This window comes from Octopus sinensis, linkage group LG8 (assembly GCF_006345805.1).
Source record: "Octopus sinensis linkage group LG8, ASM634580v1, whole genome shotgun sequence".
Lineage (NCBI taxonomy): Eukaryota > Metazoa > Mollusca > Cephalopoda > Octopoda > Octopodidae > Octopus > Octopus sinensis.
Genome location: NC_043004.1, coordinates 83,116,869 through 83,123,982, shown reverse-complemented (window position 1 = coordinate 83,123,982; position 7,114 = coordinate 83,116,869).

The following is a 7,114-nucleotide window of genomic DNA, read 5'->3' as shown; positions in this document are numbered from 1 at the left end:
TGTATGTAATAGGTATTACCTATTTCAATTTTAATTTTAACTTTTCTATTATGATTGATTGATTGATTGATTGATTCTAGTTTCAGCTTATGAGCTGTGGCCATGCTGGGGCACCGCCATTTGGTGTTGCTACTTGGTTTCACTTCATGGAGGCTTTCTAGCAACTGCTATTTGGTGCATGAGAGAGTTCGATGCAGCTGCCCTCATCTGCCCCTCCTGCCGTGAAGTTGGTTCATCTGGGACACCTGACAGGAAGAGATCCAGCTTCATTTTAAAGACATCTGTATCCACCCCATGCAGGTCTCTCAGGTTCTTCGGGAGGATATTGAAGAGCTGTGGGCCTCGGAAGCCCAGGCTATCACAGAATCTTGTCCTACATCTTGATGGCAGGTTTGGAGTCCTAGGCACCACGCAGTGGGGCCCAGTTCTGGCATTTGCGTAACTCTCGATGCCAAAGTTCAGGACACTTCCCTCCAGGATCTTCCAGATGTATATTATGGCATATCTTTCCCGCCTACGCTCCAGGGAATATAATTTTAATCTCTTGAGTCTTTCCCAGTAGCTTACATTCTGCATAGAGGCTATCTTCTTTGTGTAGCTTCGTTGGGTCGCCTCAAGTTCTGTGATCAACTTGACACTGGATGGTGACCATAGCTGAGAGCAATAGTCAAAGTGGCTTAGGACAAGTGTCTTCCAGAGGACCATCATGGTTTCTTGTTCTCTTGTTCTAAAGGTTCTAAGAATCCATCCAGCCAGCCGTCTACATTTCAGTGTCAGTTTAGCAACATGTACATGAAAGGTCGCGTCATCACTCATGTGAATACCCAGGTCACGCACTGATTGTGCCTCTGGGATTGCAATCCCTCCGGGTCCAGTGTATTCATTGGGTATTGCATTCAGTTTTGCATGCTGATAGTATAAAGCTTGAAACTTTCCAGCATTGAACTGCATGCTATTCTTTTCAGCCCACTTGTATATTTCGTCCAGCTCACATTGCAGGTGTTTAGTGTCCTCAGGGTTCTGTATTGCCTGTGAAACTTTTGTATCATCTGCATAACTTGTGATCGTGGCTCTCTGCGTGGCTGAGGGCATGTCTGAGAGGGCCATTATGAACAGTAGTGGTCCCAGAACAGTGCCCTGCGGAACACCGCTCACTATTTGTGTGTTAATGGAGGTGGCCCCATTGGCTACTACCACCTGACTTCTATCCTTCAGAAAGTCATGAAGCCATTCTCCCAGTTTTCCAACTATGTTGAGATCACGCAGTTTGTGACATATCATTCCATGATCGACTTTATCAAAGGCCTTTGCAAAGTCGAGATATATCACTTCCACATTTGAGTGGTTGAGCAGCCGTAATTTTCTAGATGGTGCTATGTAATTATTCATTTTGAATTGATAAAAGGTGCTTTTTCTAATATCTTATATACATATTATATTGTGTGGAATTTGATTTAGTATTTCTAAATTGAATTCTTTTACCTTGTAAGTTTGGATTTTATTCCCTCAAATAATAATTTAAAAAAATATATATATATGTAAACAATCTTTAACTAATAGATCTGTTATGTTTGTTGTTCTGCTTATATCTGTGACTATGACGAGGCAATCATTACTCATTTTTAAATCTCACGCTAATCAATGAATCTACATCCTTATTTGGAGCAAACGATACTCTTTACATGAGATATCTCATAATAGTCTGTAAGATCAACATTCTTCAAACTGTCATATATATCTAAGCAAAGGTTTAAATCAAAATAGCCGTTGCATACCGTTTTCTTTAAATAGAGGTGGGTAGTTTTGTTTTAGTAGCAATTCTTTGAGCTCTGTTAGGTGTTTGTCTCTTGTATTCACATTTTCCACAAAGTTACAATTTTTTCTGGCTAGGCAGTATGAGAAATCGCTTTTTTTATGTGTTGGGTGGCACAATTTAAAGTCCAGGTATTGATGCGCGTTTGTGTGTTTATGATGTATATCAGTGGTGATGGTAGTGTCATAATTGCTATTATGTCTAGAAATGATAATCTCCTACTACTTGTCGCCTTCGTAAATTGGAGAATAGGGGTAGAATGTTGAGGAGGATATTGTATTATTCCAGGGTATCTAGATATTTTGTCCAGATTATGAAGCAATCGTCAAAGTATCTCGTCCATGCATCTTCAATACACCTTCTAAATTCAGTGCGGTAGTTTTCTTCTACTCTTTGGTAGAATTGGTTTTCTAACTCCATTACGGAGTTCGCGTAAACGGGGGCAAATTTCGTTTCCATGGCTGTGCATGTAATACTTTCCATCGAAAAAGAATGTATTTTTACAAGGATAAATTTGACTGCATCTACTGTAAATGACACGGTGAATTTATTGGGAATCGCCTTTATTCTTAAATCATGTGGGATGTTGATGTAAAGACTTACTACGTCAAAAGTAAGTAAAAGTGAATTCAATTCAGTTGCTGTGGGAAGTTGGGTCAAGAAGTCGATGTCATCAAGGACGAAACTAAATTTGTGAGTACATAATGGTTTCAAAATAATATCAATAAAATGGCTTAGACAATGGGTAGGACATGATGGACAGCTATAATAGGTATAAGTGTTAGATCTTTCGGGTGTATTAAGTTTATTTATGTACTCACTTCATTTCTTTACTGCATGTAGGATTTCTTTTGAGCTGTGTATTTTTGGTACGACGCAACAGATGCGGCAATAGGTGATGTAGCCTCTTTCATTATTTGCAAGGGAGTTTTAGTGATTTGGTACCAAGTTATTGGTATTCTTCATGAGGTGGGGTTCTATATTTGAAGGTATATCACAGCAGAATGTTGTGTCCTTCAATTGGTCCTAACTAAACCCTGTAGTATTCGACAGCACCTCGTTTATCTGCTTGTTTAATGATTATTATGCTATAGCTTAGACGCGTAAGTGCAGACATTTCTGGTTTGTTAGAATTTAGCCTAACATGAGAAATTGCGTCTAACAGGAGAAATTTAGTCAGGATATCAATGAATCAGTTGACGTAGTTATTTCTTCTTTCTGTTGGGTGAATTTTCATTTATTCCTTATTAGGGATTCATCAATCTCACTACTGTTATTAGCGAAGGATTCAACAAGTCGGAATTTCCGACAGAATTTTTGGATATCCTTCTCTAATTCTTGGTGGTTAAATGTTGGTGTAAGCGTGAATTTCGATCCTTTCGCCAAAAGATGGAGTTCATTATTGTCTAAATATATTTTACATAAATTAATTATTGTAAGGTCAGTACGTTCAGTTGTTTTGGTTCTTTACTTTTTTCCAGTATTTGTTGGCCTGGCGTTGAAAAACAGATTTTTTTCTGTTTATAATTTCTCTTACTGTGGAGGTTCGTTTCATGAACCTTGCCAAGAGGATTTACTCTGCGTGCTTCAGCTTCGTTACTATGGCAACAGTCAGGATACTCGTTGACCAGATCTCGCGCATACATACATACATACATACATACATACATATATACATGAATGCATACATACATACATACACACATACATACATACATACATACACACACAAATACATACATACATACATACATACATACATACATACATACATACATACATACATACATACATACATACATATACACAATGAAGAAGAATAGAGAATTCTTCATTATTAAATTTAATGACAATAATATTTTGATAACTAAATTTTGAACATCTTTAATTCTCTGTCCTTTTCCATTATTCCTTGCTTATATACACTGTATGCTGTACGAAATCCAAGGCAAGGAACTCAGGATTCACCTATCGAGAGAACTACCATATCATTATTCATCGTAAACTATTCTGTATGTTCCTTATCATTTGATGAGTTTAACCAGATCTGGATTATATCAGAGTCCTAATAATTTATATGCCCAGATTCCAAAACGCTATCTCCTGATGTTATATCTATTCACACACACACACACACACACACACACACTCACATTTGTATGTGTATATATTTACATACAAATTTATACATTTGTATGCACTAGTGACATATATACGAGCACTTACGCACACACCAGTAATACGCATGTATATGTATATAAATATATACATGCACACATACATTCGTGTACACATAAAAATGCATACGCAGACTCACAATAAGCTATATATTCATATACATACTCACATATACACTTATGCATGTACGCTTATTAGAAAGGTTTAATAAATTTTAAAACTAATCAACCAATTGAGTGTCATACTAACAGACTAACCTATAATACGTAGGTATGAATCTGTGAATGAATATGAGAGACTCAGTTCTGAAGTGGATTGTAATATATTCATTAGAGTAAAACATATTGTCCATCACATAAAGGAGCTACAGGAAGAACTTATTCTTTGTAAACCTAGTTCTTATTATATCGGTCTATTTTGCCGAACCGCTAGATTACGGGGACGTAAACACACCAGCATCAGTTGTCAAGCAATGTTAGGGAGACAAACACAGACGCACAAACATACACACACACACACACGCACACACACACACACAAACACGCACACACACACACATGTATATATATATATATATATATATATATATATGTATATATATGTATGTATGTATGTATGTATATGTATGTATGTATGTATGTATGTATGTACGTATGTATTTATGTATGTATATATATTCATATAATAATTGAACGCCGCGCATCCATTTCCAAGTAATTTTACATACAGTGGCGGCCAAAATGTTCAGAACGGCATTGTTTTCGTCAGACAAGTAGATATATTTTTTTTATCAAAGTTGTTTTATATTCTATAATTTTCACAGACAATAAATACGATATTATTTGTTATTGTCTGAGATTTTGGTGTAGTTTGAGAGGATAATAAAAATTTACGGATGATTTAGTGATTTAATGCAAAGCCCATGGCGGCCAAAATGGTCAAAACGGTTGCTTTTACTCCGTGTTTTAGTATATTTAACCGGCGAACTCTAATGTGTTGAATTTGTTTACGTGACGGTTCGTTTACTAAACATTAGTAAGAATATTTGCAGTGTACTTTGTTAATATAATGCTACTTACTCCATTACCAATTCGTCAGCAGATTATTAATCTTCGAAAAAAGGATAATTTAAGTATTGGGTCTATTGCAAAGATTGTTAACAAGTCAAAAAGTGTTGTACACGGTATTCTTAAGGTCTACGATGATTGTGGTTCGTGTGAAGCAAGAAAGTTTACAGGTAGGCCAAGAAAAACGACCAAGTGAGAAGATCGTGCTATGGTAAAGTTGGTTAAAAAGGACAGATTTAAAACTGCTGCTGTTGTTTCTCGGAAAATGAGCATTGTATTGAAGAAAACTTTATCTCGAAAAACTGTGTCTCGTCGTTTAGTTGAACATGACCTACAAACAAGAGCACCTGCAGTGAAGCCACTGATCAGCTCCAAGAAAAAAGTGTCGTCATACCTTTGCAACCGAACATGTGTTGTGGTCTCAAGAAAAATGGCGAACGGTGCATTTCAGTGATGAATCTAACTTTATGTTATTTGGCTGAGATGGGAAAAGGTACGTTCGTCGAAAAGTAGGTGAACATTTGTCGCCTGAATGCCTTAAGACTAGTGTTAAATTCGGTGGAGGAAGTTTGGGGGATGATATCTGTGGGCCCTTTGGCGCGATTACATGGAAAGGTAAATGCAGGAGTTTATAAACAACTTATAAAAGATCATGTCTTGCCTGTGCTGAGAAATTCAACTAAGCGACCACCCATATTCATGCAGGACAATGCCCCATGTCACAAGGCTAAGGCGGTCATGAACTTCCTCAAGGCTGAAAAAGTTTTTGTTATGGATTGCCTGCTCAAAGCCCAGATCTCAATCCTATTGAAAATGTATGGAATATTCTAGGAGAATGTTCGAAAGCCAGAAATCCTAAAACAACTGAGCAATTATGGAATGCCCTTCAGGAAGAATGGAATAAGATCACACAGCAAGAAATTGAAAATTTAATTTCCTCATGCAGTCGAAGATGTCAGAGTGTGATTGAAGCTAAAGAGCTTCACACTAAATATTAGATAATTCCAGTATTCTCTGTCATTTTTGATTATTTTGTTATTTTTTCAACCGTTCTGATCATCTTGGCCGTCATGGGTTTTGCAGTAAATCACTAAATCATTCATAACGTTTGTATTATCCTCTCAAATTACACCAAAATCTTGGACAATAACAATTAATATAGTATTTATTGTCTGTGAAAATTATAGAATATAAAACTACTTTGATAAAAACTTATACTTACTTTTCTGACGAAAAGAATGCCGTTCTGAACATTTTGGCCGCAACTGTATATACATACTTATATATATATATAAGAATGCCTCAACAGCATTAAGTGCTTTATTCAACAGTGCCATTCTAGCAACATACTCATGATGGGAGACTTCAATCTACCCTGTGTTGACTGGACTACAAACTGTTTGAAACCAAGCACTCCCGCCTCAACCGCTGACAAAGAAGCAGCAGAGTCACTTTTCGACTTTACGAATGAGTTTTTCTTGTCCCAACTTGTCCTTGCACCAACAAGACATCAGAACATTTTGGACCTAGTGTTTAGTAACCACACTAACACTATACATAACGTTACAGTGGAAAAAACCCTTCTTTCAGACCATGACATGGTTCTCTGTAACATGAAATTCCACCAGCCGAAAGCTAATCCTAGTGACCTTCCTCCAGCCCACCCATTTGACAACATGGATCTCCATAAAGCCAACTGGGATGCAATCAGGAACGAGCTATCAAATGTTGACTGGTCCTTTACACATACACACATCTCCACCAACCATAAAACATCTTGGCAGATCTTTGTAGACACCGTCACAGACATATGTGCAAAACACTCCCCACCAAGACCTGTGAACAAAAAGTGCAGAATCCCCCAAAACAGAAAAACCATTATCAGAAAAATAAAAAGAACAAACAAAAAAATTAACAAACTAAAGTACTGCCAACAGCAACACACACATTCGACGGCTATCGCACTGCTTGAATCCAAAAAATATAACCTCCAACAATGCATGAAGTCCCTCATCAATAACCAAAGATCAGCTGAGGAGAAGTGGGCCATTGAAAA